Source organism: Triticum dicoccoides, chromosome 4A (assembly GCF_002162155.2).
Source record: "Triticum dicoccoides isolate Atlit2015 ecotype Zavitan chromosome 4A, WEW_v2.0, whole genome shotgun sequence".
Classification (NCBI taxonomy): Eukaryota; Viridiplantae; Streptophyta; class Magnoliopsida; order Poales; family Poaceae; genus Triticum; species Triticum dicoccoides.
The window spans coordinates 590,747,799-590,768,419 of record NC_041386.1 but is presented as its reverse complement, the minus strand read 5'-3'; the positions used below and the strand labels follow the sequence as shown (position 1 = coordinate 590,768,419).

The 20,621-nt window shown below is 44.4% G+C and overlaps 1 long non-coding RNA gene across 1 annotated transcript; it reads right to left on the bottom strand.

Moving 5' to 3' along the window:
- Positions 1–20,060: 20,060 nt before the first annotated feature.
- On the bottom strand, positions 20,061–20,534 carry LOC119289242. The gene is made up of 2 exons (XR_005141466.1): positions 20,361–20,534; positions 20,061–20,234 (listed from the first exon to the last, which is right to left on the bottom strand). It is a non-coding gene; the product is annotated as an uncharacterized LOC119289242 (long non-coding RNA).
- Between the last annotated feature and the right edge of the window lie 87 nt (positions 20,535–20,621).

The following is a 20,621-nucleotide window of genomic DNA, read 5'->3' as shown; positions in this document are numbered from 1 at the left end:
TCCTAGTCATCGTCTCGAGTGAGGTCGGCATACGAAGGTGGCTGCCAAAGGTAGGCTGGTGGCCCCTGGCAGACTGGAGGCGCCGGCGGCGCCTCCACTACCTCCTCCCGTGGATCCTACTCCTGCTCTGGTGACCGCGGCGGCGTGGCTGACCATGGGCCGACACCCATCGAGTCGGCCATCTCCGGCGCCGTGCATGAGCAGCTCCACCGCTGGCCCACCAGACGAGGGTTCCACGCGGCGACGGGCGGCTCCTCCAAGACCTCCTCCTGCACCTCCTCCTTGACGTCGAGGTCCAGCTCCGGGATGGCCACATCGCCGGCCACGGAGAGGGCCAGCGTGGTTTCTAGGCCATGCCATTACCGCTCGTCGCACGTGTTCATGGAGTCCTCCATGATACGCCTCATGAGATGGGCCTCCTCCTCTCGGTCATGGGCGGCGTCGGTGGCAGGGACGGAGACGGAGAAGGCGTTGGCGTGATGCCGTGCACACGCCTACGGCCCCGCATTTGGGGAGGGCTGTCAGCACGAGGAGGACGCGGGTGGCGCGGTCTCGGAGGACGACTGACAGAAAAAGATTGCCGCCGCAGGTCATGCTCGTCGCGGAGCCACATATCCCACAGCGGCGCATCTACGACGTCGTCCAGCAGATCCGATGGCAGGCGGGCGCATCATCAGTTCATCTCCAGGCGGCGGGCGCGCCGCTCACGGGCACTGGAGGGATGGGCACATGGTTGGCGGAGAGATGCCAGTTGTTCAGCAGGTGGACATCTCCCCACGGCAATGGCGTCGCCGTCTCCCAGTAGCGCTAGCAGACGTCGACGTGGATGTACGGCCTGTCCCGATGCCCGGCCGCCGTTAGCGCGATCTCAAAAGCTGGCGGGGCAGGCGGTGCGGGCTAGAGGAGATAGGCCGGCTAGGAAGTGGAAGCTGTGGACTGGCCGGTCCATGGCTTCCAATTTAAGAAGGACGATGACCAAGCGTTGTGTGACTAACAACCGGGGCCCGCCGTGTGAGCGCATTTACTTTGGGCAGTGGACGTAGGTGGACGGTCGCCACGCGTCCCTGAGACAAGCGACGAGCAAGCGCGTGCCCGTCCATTCCACGTCCATGTGGATGCAAACCGGGCTCATGTTTGTGTCGGAAATGGGACGGGCCGTATACCAAACGGGAAAAAATGCGGATGCAGCCGCGCGTTGGGCCGATCCATCCATCCGTTTTGGCCCGAACGGACAACCGGGAATAGTTTGGAGGTTTGCGTTGGAGTTTCCCTAACACTTATAGCTTAGATTTTGGCAAAAGCAACACTACAATAAGCACAAGGAAGAGGAAAAGGAGGCCATACTAGTTTAGATTTGGTTGGTGGAAGCGACTTTAGGCACTCTACGATCGGGTACGGGATCGGGATCCAAAGATGTTGTTGTGCCAAACATAAATTTACGATTGAACAATAAAACCCTCATATAATCCATCTGAACCGTACAAGTAGGTAGAACCTACCTATCCTAGATAGGGACTAGTGGTTGGGGCGCCACCTAGTGGCGCCTCTTGAGGCGGGATTATACACACTAATCAAGCTAGCGTATTAGTTAACGTCTATGTATGACATGATTCTTACTTCAGCGAGAAGACATGCAGTCCAAAAGAGCGATAGTTGCATGTTGGTTGTTAAAAATACAAGACATAGCAATAGAACTACAGCAACAAGAGTGTTGATAAAGCAGAGCAAGCATAGAAGTTTCATGCATGCGTATTTCTTTTGGTGATTCTGCAGAGCATAAAATGCCAAATTTAAAGAGTTGGAGAGCACATATATCCTTCGGCATAAAATTCTTGTATTCTTGCAAGTTAGGGATATGATCGACCGGTTGATCTCATATTTCTAAGGTAAGGTTGAGGTGAAGAATGTCCTCAATCGGTGAAAGAGACACCTCTACATACTTGCGAAGCGTAAATCCATCATTGAATTCTTCATCAGTAGGTCATTTCTGTGTTAGCATTTTTAGAAGAACAATGTCATGGCCCATGGTTGAGATTTCACTGCCCATTTCATACTTTGCAACAATGTTTTGAAACATAAATTTCAGCACACAAAATATGAAACATGCTACCAACTTTAAATACTTGTGCGGTGCGCACGCCTCAGTGTGTGTGCCTCCTGAGACTTCTGATTTCTATGCTTTTCCCAGCAAGCTTGGGAGTTAAAATTTTCTTTACTACACAACTTAATTGTGAAGGTATATGTGAATAAAATGTTATGAAAATTGAGTTAAAACTTCTGATTTCTTTGCCTATTATTTTAGTAAGCTTAAGAGTTAAATCTGCAATAATCTCACAGCAAATATAGGTTATCTGACAGGTCATACACTCGCATAGTAATAGTATGTAAAAAAAGATTGCTAGTCATGGTATGAGAACAAATTATAAAGAAAAAAGATGGACCGCCAAAAATCAAATTACCCGCACTTAACAAATTTGGCAAAATATTCTTTGAAGTCCTCCCTTAAAACTGTTTCCAACTATCAAATTGGACATGAACGGAAGCACACGTTGTATATCAATTAAAACATAGGATCTCTGATGTCTGAAGTGTAGCAGTCATAATACATATAGCCGGTTAGTACCTGCTATTCGGGTCTTCGGGTTCTTTCTTCACATCTTCAGGAAGTTTGGTAACTCTGATAGACAGCAAACAAGAGATATTGGATAGATGTTGATATATTTTAGCACTGAAACGAGAGTCGAGACACACACACATACCTCAGCGCCAAGCACATGAGTGTTCGCCGCATAACTGAGCTGGGAAATCTGGCACCTGAACGAGCAAAATGCAAAAGGCACGCTTAAAATTCAGTTTGGCTGAAGAAAGGAACCTCATCAGGGCATGACTTGGCTCTGTCAGAAGCAAGCTGCACGCAATCGCAAGAGAGGACCAGCAGTAGCGCACTTAAATCCAAATGAAGATGCATCAAGAAATAACAACCTTCCCCCCGCCGGGCTCTACGGCCTGCTCGCCCTCCCCTGCCCCAGGCTCTCCGACCGGCTCCTCCATGCCACCCCGTCTAAAAAACAAGTCTTTGATTGTGTTTTGGTTTGATGTCGTGGAGCGCGCGCGAGGTGCTCGACTGATTGATTGTGTCATGCAAGAGTCATGGATCACGATGGTGGGCCAGGTGACACGGTTGTCGCTTTGCATGGGTTCGCTCGGGGGTGGTGCTCCTGTTGTTCTTGTTTTCGCTCCGGTTTATCTTTCCCATGGAGGTAGTTCGTAAGACTGGAGGCGCACCTGTTGAGGCGTTCATGTGCGCTCCTATCTTTTCTCAGCACATTGGGCTGCCTTGTTTGATCCCTAGTTCCGCTCGGAGCAATGCTATGCTTCAGATCAGAGCCAAAATATAGATTATGGAAGCAATGGCAGATGCAAATATAACAATAAGATAGAGCAGTACAAATGCAATGCACTCACGCTTTGGACGAAAGAGATACAATAATTAGAAAAGTAGCAGCATAAAAATGATTCACGAAGTAAATTTACAAGCATGCAGATATCAATATTTAGGCATTTCAGATGTACTTTCATGTTTATACTATTGAAATCTGTATCAGTATGAGTTAAAATAGAAGTAAAGATTGGGTGTTGTCTCTGCATGCATACATGTCTAAAGGAGCAGATTGGGTGTTGTCTTTGCATCCATACATGTCTAAAGGAGTAAAGATTGGGTATGCATATATCACCATCTATATCCATGTCTAAAAGAGCAGATTTTGTAAGGTCTTGAAAACAGAACCATCCTTGGGTGAGCAAATAGGAATCTTCATGGAGAAAAGAAAATTGAGTTTAGAAATAAAGAAAAAGAAATTTACTCATACCATAAAGAGCATTAAGTAACCAAAGGATCATCTCCAAAGAATGACCGAAATACAAAAGTATACATTTTGGGAAATCTCAAAGTTAGGCCAGGCTCTGATTTAGAAGTTTAGTACCTTATAATCTTGAACCCTGATTGTATCAGGTGAAATGAAACAAGGAGAGATGTTTAGTACCTTCTAATCGTGAACCCTGATTGTATTGAGGTTAAATGAAACAAGGAGAATGTTCTCTGGCTTAAGATCCGTGTGATTAAGCTGCAGGTCATGCATAACCGCAGGAGTAAGAAAATTAGAATTTTTATGTATAGGTACAAAATAAGTAAAAACATAGGCACTTAGAACAGGCATGTTCAGACAGAAAGAAACAATTTAGCACACCATGACAAGGTTAGAACAAAACAATAATTTGTCTAATCAACAAACTGCACAATTAAATTGATACTCTCATTATTCCTTTAAAAGGTTAGTAAAGAGAAATAATACAAAGTTAATTCCACACATGGTAAGATTCCATCATTATAACTGAGAGTAAAAAAACGCCTTCTGTTCGATGGCTTCATCTATTAATGAGTTGTTCAATCACTATAAACGCATTTAACATGTGGATACTGATGTAATAGAAATTAACTTTGATGGTCTAATGCAAGCATTCCCCTAGTGCAGAGGCAAGCCAACTGCAAGGTTCACGGAAAACAAATGGAAGTTATATTTACCAATATTATTTTGTAAATCTTTGTAACAAAATATACTGCAGAAGAACAAAAAAGAAAATACTGCAGAAGATAGCAGCAAAAGTGCAGTTGTGCTTTATGAGACATCTTACCTTTAGTTCCTGAATAATTCCTCTGTCTAGAATATATTCAGAATCCACCCGCAAACAGGAAAAGAGAGCGTACAGTGATAAGATTATCAAACATACTGCATTTTTCTGTCTGTACTTACAAAATTGTGTCGCACCTCCCATCCATCCCATCCTACACAAAATATGTTATGGTGATGGGATCAAGGATGGCTAGCCTCTGCACAAAGTACTTACTGTGTACCCTCTTCTATTGTATTTGAAGCTTTCCTGAACCACTTAAGTATTCGACTCTCAGTTCATTCTGGATAAGTTCAGGGAAAAGATACCATCATGAATATTTAGTAACTTGACTTCAATAAAATCCCGCATTTGTCGTTTATTAATCCAATTAATGCATACAATAAATAGGTTGGTGAACTGTTGATTGCTGAAAGATGTATTATATATATAAGCAATATAAATAGTATTGTTATTAAATTAGGACAACTAAAATTTAGATTAAATCATATGCATGAAAATGCTAATGGATTAATTTCTCTAGCTTCTATTGTCGAGATAATAGGTCAACTCGAGATGAACCTGCATCTAAAGAAACTGAGTTGAGACCTCTTTTTATTTGGTCCGGCATCAAGGTAGGCTATCGAATCTAGTAGACCAACAACACACCATCTAATCAACTTAGGTAAACAATTTTCAAAAACACAAGGTCATGCACAACCCATCTCACCCCCTCTGCCTGACAGACATCAACCAAACATCTAAGAACGGCAACTATGACAGGCATAATCCCTGGAAATAAGCATCCATGTAATTAATCCTCAAGCCAAAGAACTAAAGCAGGGACCAACCCAAACTAATATAGAAATACATTTGACTAATCGATCAACTAATCCTCAAACCAAACACCTAAAACAGGGACGAACCCAAACTAATAGACATGCCAATGAAATAGTTTTTGAGTGACAGACAAAGCCAGCACTAATATATTGAAGGTGGTGAAGAGGCTCTTATCTTGCGCGCAATCAGACAAAGCCAACACTTATAGCACAGCCATGCATCGAGATTTCAAAGGAGGCAGCCCCGTGTCGGACATGGAGATTATGTGCCTTAACTCTGAATTTTTTTATTCTTTCGGCATCACTATATCAGGAAAAAACACTTTGGGACGTACCAGGATGTGTGTCCTGGTTGTAGAAATCCAACCAAGAAAGAAAACAGAGCAATGTCACAGCTTGTATACAGCAGCAATAAGAACAGAGAGAGTTTTAACCTACTGAAACAATCATCCAGATTGTTTATAGAAGAGATTACCAAAATTGTACGTACAGATTTAGTTGTCATTCTGTTGCTACTTATAAGTATTTCAGTTTTTATGTTCCTTTATGACTTTATGAAAAGATTTTTTTTAATTTGTTTCTAAGAACTTAAGCATAACATGTATGGCAAAGAAAGATAATATCTAAATCTTAGATCAAAATATGAACCTGGAACATTTCTTTCTAAGTAATAGAAGTGTATAGATGCGGTAAATAGGACTTACCCATCACATTTGGGCTTATTGTCCCCATCAAGCCACTCTACAGCAGTGAACTGAATTTCAACAATCAAGTCCATCCGTCATATTCTCATAGCAATTTGAGACCATTCTACATGCAGTAAGGTGAACCTGCACATGCCATTCAAAAGTTAGGCATATGATGAATTGTAACATATGCATAGTGAAAGACAGATCCCTTAAGAATTTAGAGCTGATTAATGTTCAATATTGTGAAAGATAGACAAAAAGCAGAGTTTCTGTATGGAGAGGAAGAAGCTAGAAGTAGAGGGTTACATGGGCCTGGGCCTTACACGGCTCTGGACTACAGCCTATACATGTGTACACAGGGTGCTCCCTTAACACCCCCCCTCAAACTCAAGGTGGGTCAGTAGCATCTGATACACCGAGTTTGCAAATGTGAAACCTATGCTGATCTCTAGTTTGAGCCTTTGTGAAGAAATCTGCAACTTGAAGCTCTGATGGGACATACTGGAGATTAATAGTTGATTGTTGGCAATGAGATCGAGTGAAGGAGGCATCCACACCAATGTGTTTGGTCAGCTAATGCCTCACTGGATCATTAGAAATCTGAATGGCAGCAGTATTGTCGCAAAGAAGAGTTGTGGGTGTAGGGCATGGAACACCAAGATCAGCCAATAGCCAACGAAGCCACACAATCTCAGATGTCGTAGTAGAAAGTGCCCGAAGCTCTGCCTCAGCGCTAGAGCGTGACACTGCAGTTTGCTTCTTGGATTTCCATGCAATAAGAGACGTCCCAAGAAATATGCAATAGCCAGTGACAGAGCGACGATCGACTGGGTCACTTGCCCAAGTGGAGTCGGAATAAGCATGAAGCTGCAGCTGACTCGAATGAGCATAGAACAAGCGGCGGGATGCAGTCCCCCTTAAATATTGAAGCACTCGAAGTAGATGTCCATAATGAACTGAGTTAGGAACACTGACAAATTTACTGAGAATATGGATTGCATGAGCAATGTCAGGCCTTGTCACTGTAAGATACACCAGACTGCCTACAATGTGACGGTACCGAGAGGGATCCTCAAGAGGAGTGCCATCAGTAGGACGCAACTGTAGATGAATCTCCATGGGTCTCACAGCAGTGCGTGAGTCGGTAATACCCGAGCGAGAAATCAAATCTTGAGTATACTTTTGTTGGGAGATATAGTAACCATCATCTGTGTGCTCGATCTCAATTCCTAGAAAATAACTGAGAGGCCCCAAATCTGACATCTTGAATTGCTCACTCAACTTCTTTTTAACAAAAGCAATATACCCAACATCATCTCCAGTGATCAACATGTCATCTACATAAAGCAGAAGTAATGTACGACCATGCTTAGATGTATGAATGAAGAGTGCAGGGTCATGCTCACTAGGAGAAAAACCAGCGGCTTGAACCACTGAACTGAACCGCTCAAACCAGGCACAAGGGGCTTGCTTGATCCCATAAAGAGCCTTTCAAAGGCGACAAACATGACCTGGTGGAACCTCAATACCCAGAGGTGGCTGCATATAAACTTCCCCATGCAGATCGCCATGAAGAAAGGCATTCTTCACATCCATTTGAGAAATCTTCCATGACCTATTCGCAGCCACAGCAATCAAAGTGCGAACGGAAGTCATATGAGCAACTAGAGCAAAAGTCTCATCATAATCTCTCCCATGGGACTGCTGAAAACCTCTTGCAACTAGTCGGGCCTTATAGCGTTCAACAGAACCATCTGACTTGGTTTTCACCTTGTACACCCATTTGCAAGTGATAGGGACAGACCCAGGAGGTAATGGTACCAGATCCCATGTACCAGTACACTCTAGGGCTTCAAGCTCATCAGACATCGCCACTTGCCACTCAGGTGACACAACTGCCTCATGGTAAGTGCTAGGCTCATACACTTCCCCTACACAGAAGTCCTCTTTGTATCTGTCAGGAATCTCAAGAGAGGAACGATCACGAAGAGCATACCTTGTTGTCTGGGAGGAATCGCCAGTGCAATGATCAATAGTACTGGCCGGAGGAGAAGAAGACAAGGGAACAGATGACTGTATATCAGATGGAACTCGAGGGCGGCGGCTGTAATGGAAAGGAAGGCTATCTAGAGGTGGAGCTGATGGAAGAAATTTTGGAGTTGGAACTGGCAAAAGGGGAGATGACACATGTGATGAAGGTGGATCTGATGTCAAGACAGATGATGGCTGACCAGAGACAAATTCATCTGAGAAGATTGGTGGAAGAGAAAGAAAGGAGGTAGACTCTAAAGTGGTCGAGGATGATGATCTAGTTGAATCGGAATAGAAGAAGGGTTGATCCTCAACAAAAGTGACATCACGAGAAAAGCGAATGCGGCGAGCAGAAGGATCATAACAACGGTAACCCTTATGCTCAAGACTGTATCCAAGGAAAACACACATAACAGATTGTGCAGTTAGCTTGGTATGCTCACGAGGCGCTAGAAGAACATAGCAAGTACAGCCGAAAACACGAAGATGGTCATACATGGGAGGAGAACCGAACAAAACCTCACCAGGACACTTTCCCTGAAGACGAGAAGAAGGTTGCACATTTATAAGGTAGACAACAGTTGATATAGCTTCACCCCAGAAATGAATAGGGACAAATGAAGAAATCAAAAGGGTGCGGGCTGTCTCAATAATATGGCGATGCTTACGCTCAGCAACACCATTCTGAGCATGAGCACTAGGACATGAGAGCTGAGGGAGAGTACCCTCAGAAGAGAGAAACTCATGAAAAGCAGTAGATAGATACTCCCCTCCAGAGTCAGAATGAAAAACACGAATAGCACTAGAGAATTGAGTACGGATCATACGCACAAAAGCCTGGTATATAGAAATCAATTGAGAACGATGCTTCATAAAATATACCCAAGTATATCGGGAGTGATCATCAACAAATATAACATAATGTTTGTGACCACCTTTGGAAACAAAGGGAGAGGGACCCCATACATCAGAGTGCACTAAATCGAAAGGATGACTAGAATGAGTAGTGCTGGAAGAGTATGGAAGTTGTATTTGTTTCCCTAGCTTACAACCCTTACAGTGGAAACCAGCACCTATAGGTACACGACCCAAAACACCCTGTTGAACAAGAGTGGATAAACGAGAACCACATAGGTGACCTAAGCAATGGTGCCACTGGGCAAAAGAAAACGACAAAGTGGATCTCCTTGTTGATGCAGCAGACGGAATCACGGAAGCGGTGGAAGCTGAAGGAAGGTGTAAGTAGTCAAGAACGTAGAGGGACGAGGATCCTCTATGGCGATGGCCAGTTCCAATGATCCTCTTGCTCTGACGATCCTGCACATAACAAAAAGAGGGATCAAAACCAACGAAACAGTTCATGTTGGTAATTTGACCAACTGACATAAGATTCATGGACAATTGAGGAACAAAAGATATGGAAGAAACAGAAAATTTTGATGTGGAAAGTGAACCCCGATGAGTGACAGAACAAGGTGTACCATCGGCAGTCTGAACAGAGGCACCATCTTGCGCAGGCTGGCAAGACACAAGCTGTGAGCGATCAGAGGTCACATGAAAAGATGCTCTAGAGTCCAAGACCCAAGGATGTGCAGAAGTAGATGCAGACTGAGTGAGAGCAGACACAGAAGCACTCATTGCACGCGGCTCGGTGACAGTCGCTGTAGACGGCCTCAAAGACCGAGACTGAGATTTGGTGGCTGCACAACGCTGCAGGTCTCTTCTTGCACGATACTCGTCTAATAGCTCTGGATGAAGCTGGAAGCAATTATCAGGTCGGTGTCCTATCCTCTTGCAGTGCGAGCAGAAAGCACCTGAAGGTGCAGCCCTAGAAGCACTTGGCCGCTGAGGAAAAGCCAGAACACTGTGTAGAGAAGGTGTTGAAGTGGTAACAAGGGAACGAAGACGATCGAGTCTCCTCAGCAATCAAGCTAGCAAGTGCCTCTGTCAAGGTAGGAGGAGTCGTACGACTAAGCAACTGAGTGTGAATGTTCTCAAAGTCTTGTTTCAGACCCATCACAAACTGAAAGACAAGAGTCCGATGCTCATATTCTTCCTTGGCCACACACGACTTACATCCAACACTACTCTTCGGAACCATGGAACATAGCTGACCAGTAATGCGAGTAAAAGCTCCATAATATTCTTTGATGGACATGTCTTGTTGCTGCTGAGTGTTGTGTAAATTCTGCAATAGTGAAAAATGGAGAGCACCGCTAGGCTGAATGTATCGCTGCTCAAAATACTTCCACATTTCTTTGGCTGAAGTGTGATGCTCAAGACTCATTCTGAGTGAGGGATGAACACCCAGAACTAAAGCGCCCATGACACGATCATCAATCTTTTGCCAAGATTTCCCAGCTGCATCATCAATAGGACTAGGTGGATCGTCAGACAAGTGTGAGACAAAACCTGCTGCCCTTAAGATTGTTTTAGCCAAGAAAGCCCATTCCCTATAATTTGTACCATCAAGTTTGATGTCTATGGACATTGAACCAGCTCCTAATCCAAAATCATTCTTCGCCATGGCAGCAAGGACCTCTAGCAAAAGGGGGAAAAACTAATCCCAGCAGCCACACCAATGATTGAACAGAGTAGGAGCAAGTTTAGAGGCCAAATTAGCAAAGCACCACAAGGCAACAGCTAACTGGAGAGCAAATCAAGCAATTGAAACCTCTTCAGTTACTGGAGCACAACAGAATTAAGCAAACCAGCTGATAGGGAGCAGGTTCCCAATACGTACAGAGCAGCTGCTGCTTGATAGAGGAGCAGCTGCTTGATAGAGCAGCAAACCTCCGATGCGAAGGCAACGGCTTGGCGGAGATGTCGCACCGGCTTGCTGGAAGGCCGGCGATGGTGCAAGAAGCCAACCACAGGTTAGCGGGGAAGACGCACGGGGAGCTACGGGAGAGCAGTTCCCACGAGATGACGACGAATACAGGGGGAACCAAAGTTGAGGACGTTGCTGGATGAAGGATCTCGCTGGAATCACCTCGCTGACAACGGCTCCGTGTGTGGCGGCGGCGGACGGAAGCTAGGGTTCGCTGGCTCTAATACCATGTTCAATATTGTGAAAGATAGACAAAAAGCAGAGTTTCTGTATGGAAAGGAAGAAGCTAGAAGTAGAGGGTTGCATGGGCCTGGGCCTTACACGGCTCTGGACTACAGCCTATACATGTGTACACAGGGTGCTCCCTTACCAATTAAAAATAGAGCAATCAGAAAGGTAGACTCGTTGATTATAGATTGAAACATTAAATCAAATGTGAAAACAAAGGGGCCCTGAGATTGCAGACGACCACTAAATGTGCGATGAATAACAGTTGTCTCCTGGGTGCTATGATCTACAACCTTCTAACCTCCAAATCGTGTTGGACGCCATAGCAGACAAGCAAACGATCGTTGTCATTGAAATGACAGCCAACATAGAAGGCCGCCGCTTGGCCACCGAGATGAGCTCCCAGGACATAACCATGCCCTTTTTCCACAATCTGAACATGAACGCCGCCGCGAATCACAGGAATCCTGAGAAAAAAGCAAAAATTTAGAGCACTAAGCCATCAACACGCCACACCAGAATCAAACCTACACCGCTGCTCTACATCACAAACAAAGCCACACGACCGGTGCAACATAAGAAGGAATAGGTGACGAGCATGAGCCCACCACAAAAAATAACTAATAAAACACCACTGGAGCAGCACATGCATACATGGAGAGGATGAACCACACCTCAATGGCAGGCGAAGCTCAACTTGGATGAAACTAAAAGGAACACCCGCTGCCGATCTGGTAATGAGAACAAACAGCTAGCTCACCTCACATGAACCTGGGCAACACAAAACACACATCAGAAAATACACAGGCAGCAGTACCAGGAATCAAAACACAAAGAGAAGCTTACCCTAAAAAACACAAAGAGAAGCAATCTCCAGTCATACGAACAACCTCCATGGGAAAGATCAACGGGAGCGAAAACAAGAACAACAGGAGCACCGTCCCGAGCGAACCCGTGCAAAGCGACAACCCCGTCACCTGACTCACCATCATGATCCATGAGTCTTGCAGCACACAATCAATCAATCGAGCACCTCGCGCGCGCTCCACACATCAAACCAAAACACAATCAAAGACTTGTCTTTTAGGCGGGGGCGGCACGGAGGAGCCGGTCAGAGAGCACTACAAGAAATATGTCAACTTGTGACCTTGACTAGTGGTCACTGAAAGGTCATTGATTTTCATTTGCGACCTTTTTCTGACCAAAAACAGATGGTCAAAAGCTGACGGTCGTAAACTGAAATTAGAGAAGGTCGTGGACGTTTACAACCAAAACAGAAGGTCGTTGAACCCATGACCTTTTGTTTTGGTCATTGGCTGTCTGCCCAGGCCACGTCGGATCTGACGTGACAATCTGACGTGGCAAAATTGCGACCAATTGAAAAGGTCAAAAATTAGAATCGGCTCGGTCCAATTGGGTGTTTATATGGGCCGAGCCCATTAATTCAACCAATTTAGTGTATTTTTTCTGTCAATTTCTGCACGGGCCATACTTCCATATTAGGGGGCCTCGGCCTTTTTTGCAATATATTTATTTTTTTTATTTTCTAAGGCTTTTTTGTTTCACTTTTTAAACAGACCAATGCTTGTTGGGTTGTAGCCTTTTTCAACCCAATTAGTTGTCCAGTATTAGATCTCGAATTTCGAAATAAATGTTTGCACAAAATTGTTTGGGCACAAGACCTCTTTAATCCAGTTACACACACGCATCCGACATTGTTTCATATTCAAATCAGGAAAACTCAATGTCGAATTCAGATCATCCATCATATCACATCACATAACGCATCTCCCAGGTTTAGATAACATAACAAAATCATCTCAGGAATACATTTCCTTACACAGGAATTATGGCACATCTGCTACTATCCTAACATGTACGTATATGCATGTGTGCTTGCTTGACCGGCGCATGCATCACTGTAGCAGCCAAGCAAGTAGGCATCGTTGACGTCTACTCACAGCTTTCCTCGCACCAGAGAAAGAATCAAAACAAAAAATATTAGTAACTTTAAATCAGAAAGTATATCCACATCACCATAAAATAGTCGCAGACAATCACACAGAAGCCAAATACTATGAACTGATGATTAGTAGACACAGACATGATTCAGCTACGTAATGGCTACCACAAGCAAAAGTGACAAGTGTGTAAGCAAGCTGCTAGTGTACACAAGGTGATTGAGCTCCTGCTGTTTAGTGTGTATACACGGTAGGCTACTGCTGCTAGTGTTCTAAACCAACAAAGCATGTTATAGGAGCAGAAAATAGGGAGCTAGGGCTAGAAGATGGAGCCGACTCACCGAAGAGCTTGTGGTCGCCGCCGTACACAACCACCATCACGTCGGTCGCCTCAAGAAGCACCACCGCGCTGGAGATGGTGCCAGACGTGTGCAAGAGCAGAGCACCTGCTGCATCCATTTCCAAATAGAACAAAAACAAAAAATTAGGAAGGGCTGCAAACAAATTAGGAAGGGTTCCACACAGAACCACATAGGAAATGGTTAACGCCAACAGATGCAGCGGGCCTATCAGAAACCATAGAAACTAACATATCATCTGAATATCTGATCGTTTCTAGTGCCGAGGATCTAGCAGTGATCCCGAATCTAGAGCGACTCACGGAGGGGCGGCTGGGCAGGGGAGCGCGACTCACAGGTGGGGGTAACCGAGCATGTCGTCGCTTGCCTCGCGCTGGCGGAGCTTGTTGGTCGTGTTCGCTGTTATAATCAAGTAGCAGCCTCTTGTACTCGAAGGCCTATACAATAAAATGGATAAGTTAGATTGATTATTGTAGGTGCAACACATTTTCTGGAAGAGGCATAAACATGAAATGAAATAGATGTAGTATCATCACTACATGAAAGGAGCATTATACTTGGAAGGAAAAAATAGCATCCTGTCACCAAACAAACACTACTTGACAGGAAACTGTGCATTTCGTCCATGTATCCATTAGTAGCAGGATAGCAGCAATGATTCACATGGCACGAATAATTCATTATGAGGAAACATGTTACTAGGTATGAAACAAACTATTTACACAGGTAAAATGGACACATGTACAATACATAGCTTGCTGTAAGCAGGAAACACTAGTGCTCATATATCAAAATCAATGGCAATACTTATGGACGATAGTAACAAGGTTAAACATCGCAGAAAGCACTTGCTAAGATATCATCATTTAGGAGCATTTACATCACCAATGTGGCAAACTGCAAAGCTGGTCTATTTATCACTAGTTACAAGCATATTCTCGTTCATGCATAACTATAGTCAGCTCTGTTTCAAAAACCAGAAGCAAATCAACCGCGCTTCAAAATTTATGTACTATCTAAACCAACAAAGATGTCAACTCAAATACTTCTAGAAATCAGTGCCCATACGCACTTGTAGGTTGCAGAAACACTAGAGTTTCACCACAACAGTGCACATATTGCAACAAATGGATAAACAAATTAAACAACATGCCACAATTTCTTCGGTGCCTATAGTACCACTATGATTCATTGACATTGCCAGGGGCAAGGGAAGCACCCAGCGAGTGTTTCTAATGCAGGTTATTCTTCTAGTTCTCTAGTGTGTCAGCTACAGTATTGAGCATTTGAAAGGTGATGTACTGTATGTCTTTTGCTTCTAGTTCTTTGGTCAGTTACAGTATGGGTATTTCAAAAGTATTGTATGTCTAATAACTTCACGAAAACACATTGAACAAGTATGCATCAGGTGAATGAGAGGAAGAATTTTTGGAAATGTACGGTAGAGTACATACTCAGGGTAGTGAAAACTTGGGAACGACCAACACGCGAGCATTGGAATTTGGAAAGTGTAGTGGCCTATTAGAGTTACTACCTGCACAGAAACATTGGGGGTCATTCTTCAGGTTTTCCTCTAAAAAAACATGGAAGTTGGATTTATAAATAAACAGACTTAACAGAAGATCAAGAAAACATGTATTTTTTTCAAAACTAAAAATTACAACGATGAGAAACATGATTGTCACGCAGTCAACAGGATTGATCCTCATGCATGCGCCACATTTTTTTTGAAAGAGAATTCGCTGCGTAGTTGGAACCAAGGAAAATAAGCATATTGCCATACGAAGAGGATAACTATCCTGCAGCAGCATCTGATCTTATCCTACGCACATGGTAGCAACTAGCAACTAATCTTCTGCAGCCTCAAAGGACATTGTCCTAAGTCTTATCCGACTCAGGTGTATATTATGCCAAATTGCCAATACTATATTCTCATTTCTACTGGTTGCAATTGCACCAGCTGGTGACATTGTGGCAGTACACTCGTACTGCCAAAACCCACACCGATGTGATGGAGTACCAAATTAACAGTCCAGCTACAACTACATAAGACCTATGGTTATCTAAAGCAGCTAAAGGGAACTACAGAAGAACTGTGATGAAGTCCTACTAATTGTTATTAACCTAAGTAGTAGTTATCTAAAGCAGCTAAACTATGGTTCATACAGCTTGCTACCAGATCCACAAACAATTGCAGAATCGCTTACAGTAGTTAATTAGTTCAATTTTTATTAACCTAACCACCGCAACGCGAGCACAAAAGGCAGGAGGCAACACGCAAACCAGTTCGTCCATAGCCGCAAAGGGAGGGGGGGTTCTCACCGCCGGTGACGCTGCCGAGCCGTCCAGATCAACCTTGCCGGAGCTCAGGCTGCTGCAAGGAGAGCACATAACCAACCTTATTAGCTTAGGAATCATGATGGTCGAGATTGACCCATGTAAATAATATAAGATCGTTTTTCTAGCAAATATAGTTTGAAAAACATTCTGGAACTGGGATTCTGCATTACCTGATTGAACAGTGAAGTAGAGAAGTACTATTTCATCAGATATATCAGGATTAAAACAAGTCCTTGAGCAGAGCACATGGCCTCTGTCCCGTGCCGCACCAAACGGCCACTCGTCGGCTTCTCTCAGATCTCATCAACTCGAGGAGAGGGGACGGAGGGAGCGAGGGAGCGTACCATGCGAGCGGTAGAGCAGGGGATCGAGCCGGGAGGCGCTGGCGATCTGCCCAGGCAGGGGCACGGTCAACGCCCTTGACCCCATGCACGTGAGTGCGCTGGGTGTCATCCACCCGATGAGGCAGAAGAGCACCAACGCTCGATGCGTCTGGGCGAGGGCGGTGCTTGATGCAGGGGGACTTGGTGCGTTCGAGGAGCGACGAGATGCAGTGGAGGAAGACAGCCAGGGAGGTCCGGCGGGCGGCGGGACGACGGACTTGGGCGGTGGAGCTCGACGCGGCGACGGCTTGGTGCGCGCTTGGCGGGACATGGAGGAACAAGGGTCGATGGAGGTTGAAGACGGTTTCGAGCGGCGCGGACTTGGAACTCCGGCGACGGCTCGATGAGGAAGTCCATGGCGGTCTCCTTGCAAAGAGAAGTACAGAGGGGGGTTGAGACTTGATAGAAAAAAGGAAGAGATAAACAGAGGGAGGAAGAAGAGCGGGGGAACATGGCGACCTGCGCAACTTCGGCCGACGGTAGAGCTGCTCCGGCGAGGTGCGAGGCCGAGGCAGTGGAGGTCGAGGCTAGATCACGTTGGATCTCCCTCCCTCGGGTTCTTCTCTCCCTCCTGGTGAGGGAAGGGGAGGGGTGAGAAAAGGAGGGCATGGAGGAGGCCATGGACGGCGGCGAGCTCCACCGGAGGGAGGTGGCGGTAGCGATCTGTAAGGGAGGATGCGAGCTCTCGCTCTGTCTTGATCTGGAAGGGGGAGGAGGTGGCGGCGGCAAGGAGCCGAGGGAGGAGGAGTGCGGGTGTGGGTCAGGGTTTGGGTAGTTGGGTTGCGGTTGGCTAAGGGGGTGAGGGCTGCCGTTGGATCTGGAAGCATCCTACGGCGGTTGATGCATGATCCGCGTGATATGCTCATGGACCAATCAGAACGTAGCAAACCATTTGATGACCTTATGACCATATAAATTGGTCGTGATCGATTCAAGATAAAAATTTCATTCCATTTTTCAGTGCTTAAAATGAGTTTTTTTGTGAAAGTCCTATCAAATATTTGTTCAAATGATATCATATTTTGCACAAGTTTACATCTTGGATTTGCAAACAATATTTACAAAGGGAGTTTTTATTTCCTTTGCACAAAAAATCAATTTTCCATTTTCCGAGTGCCCGAAATGAGTTCTTTTGTGAAGGACCTACCATATATTTGTTGCAAAATTAGACAAAATCAATTTTCTAAAATACTAGGACAAATTTAATGCACGGTTGACCAAATGGTTGGGTGTCAAAAGTTTCGATCCACCTCTCGTGAAAAAGACAAATTCCTGCCGATTCAGTAGGGAGCGGGTCAAATTTGAACTACAACTGTCTCATAGTTTTCTCTTTATTTTTTCCAAAAATCATTTATAGGTACATAAGTATCTATTTAATCAGAGAAACGTCAAAAAATTTCCAAGATTCAACCACTAGCTAGGAACGGTCAAGCCCGCCGTTTTGACCGCATTTTGAAAAAGGCATAAAAAAATAAAAAAAAATCAAAAAATTGGAAAACCTTCGCATTGTGTCATTATATGTGACCAAGTTTCTAGGAAAAATAATAAACTTGTAATAAGACAATTATTTTTAAAAAGTGTTCTCAGAAATGAGCTATCATGCGTGAAGATTCATGGCTTTCAAGCCAAATGATCAATCTTATGGCCACATTCATGGCATAGTTTGTTCAAATGATCTCATGTTGTGCACAAGGGTGCATATTGGAATTGTAAACAATGTTTCCTAAGGGAGTTTTTATTTTCTTTGCAAGGAAAATTCATTTTCCATTTTCCGAGTGCCCGAAAGGAGGTTTTTTTGTGAAGGACCTCCCAAATAATTGTTGCAAAATTGGACCAAATCATTTTTCTAAAATAATAGTCCATATTTAATGCACAATTGACAAAATAGTTGGGTGTAAAAAGTTTTGATCCACCTCTCGTGAAAAAGACAAATTCCCGCCGATTCAGCTGGAAGCGGGTCAAATTTGAACTGCAGCTGTCTCATAGTTTGCTATTTATTTTTTACCAAAAATCATTTCTAGGTACATAAGTACCTATTTAATCATAAATACATGGTTTGGTGGCGATACGTCGAGGTTTGGGCGGTGGCCGATGGCCCTAACTCTAGAGCGCGTAAACTCGCATGCCCGCCGCGTGGTCACCGCGTGACCCCGGTGTTGCCTTGTGTTCTGGGCGGCCTAGGCATGTCTAGTGGGTTGGGCACTCCCCAGGTAGGTGCTAGGAAGAAAATTACAACATAAGATTCTCACGCGGAGACCGATCGATGCTCGAACATGAATTAGCAGCCAAGTGTTTGATTAGCGGTACGGAAATGTACATGGCTAATGGGCGTGAGTTTTGGCTGAGGATGATCAGTTACTACGAAGACCATCTTCACAAATTTTCAGCTCAAAAGGAGGAGCCTAGGTGGTACTTGCTTTGCAAACTACCACACTGGACATAACTACGAATGTTGAAGCTCGGCTCAAAATAATGAATGGATTGAGCTGGCATTTGGTGGAGGATGGTTATTTGGGCATAGGAAAGCACTATAGAAAATGGATACTATTTGGACATGCCAAAGTGGTACTTCCTTCACAAACTGTTGTTCTGAATAGAATAGGAAAATGAATATTTTTGAATTATTTTTGAACTAGGCAAGGAAGGTTTTTACATATTTGACGAAGATATGACCCAAAGAATTTATGAGTTTTTTTGGGAATTTTGGGAATGACAGAAATATAGGTTGTTTCACAACCTAGGGCAAAAACTGCCACATGGACATGACACATAGGCAAAACTGATGAGGTGGCGCCTAGTCATAGCAACCCACCACAATTTACAAGGCTATGACCATCTATATTGGTCGTTAACAACTAGAAATAAGGCAGCGGACTAGCGATGTTTGCTTTATGACTATTTCATGTAAGGAAATTACGACCTTTCTGGCCAAAATGGTCACAATGGTTTAGGGTTTGGAGCCCCCTGAACAGCTTTTGACCAATTGGTCTGAAATGGTCATAGATCTATGACCATTTCTTCCAGGGTCACTAACAGAAGGTCACTAGTTGACATATTTCTTATAGTGGAGCCTGGGGTAGGGCAGGGTGAGCAGGCTGTGGAGCCCGGCGGTGGGAAGATCACTGCCGTCGAGGGGCCGCGTCGGCGTCCAAGACAGCATAGTGCGCTACTACATTAGCGGTGGAGGAGAACACGACGGAGTGTTAGGCGGGGCCTGAGACAGCCGGTAACGGCCGGAATCGGCTGGCGGCCGAGAGGTGGAGAGAGGATGAGAGAGAGAGAGAGCGCGCTGGAGAGAGAGGCGAGTGACAGCGACCAGAGGAAAAGTCGTGTGCTTGGGGAGGAAAGGGAGGTGGGATGTGGGGATCGATGTGCTTTTCCACTTGCAATGGCTTTATTTTTTTTACCTCGACACAGTAAAAACGAGGACGTGGCTCTCGCCAGCGTTCGCCCTTTGTGCCACTCTTATTGTGTTGTACTAGGGGCAGGGGCGCGCCCAGGGCGCGCCTCCTCTGCATGCCTATGCATACTAACCTTGCTGTTGCATTTATCCATGGTTCATAGTCCTCTTGAATCGTTTAACAACTTATTATATTGGTGGTGCATCGGTGCTTCTCAAAGACAGACAGGAGCAGCAGAAACAAAATTCCAACTCCTGCAACTGCATGCTATCTTTGACTTCTCTTTATTTAGTTCAAGGGCTAGTCTGAATAATACACACCAGAAATTCACTCAAAATATAATTAGCACCATCTTATTCATAATCCCACGATGTAACTATGAAGGCTTAAAGTCAACAGTTAGGAAACTCTTCAGAATGAAAAATCACCCTGTTTATTCTTACATAAGTTCAAGTTGCCACTACTGAACTTGTAATCTTGAAAGCGTCCTGGATCACCACAGTTACTGCAAATGATGCCAATCAGAGAATTCTTATCAGCACAAAGCACCAAACCTATACATGAATTGCATTGTACACCAAAAATAATTAAGACAGTGAGAATTTAGCATGCTCTTTATCAGCTCCTTCACCTTCTAAATCTTTCCTTTAAACCTATTTCCAGATCTGCAGTAAATATATGTGTAGAAATCAGTCCTCGTCTCATCGACAAGAAGGAATAAAGATCTATAAACTTCGGGTACTATTTTCGCTACAAAACTGAAGAGCGAATTATTGGCATCTACATCATACAAAAGGAAAGTACTTAATGAGTTCTTAACCATTTGAATGGTCAAAATAGGACAAAGAAATCAGACAATTTGTATAAGAGAAAAATAAGAGATAATGAGTTC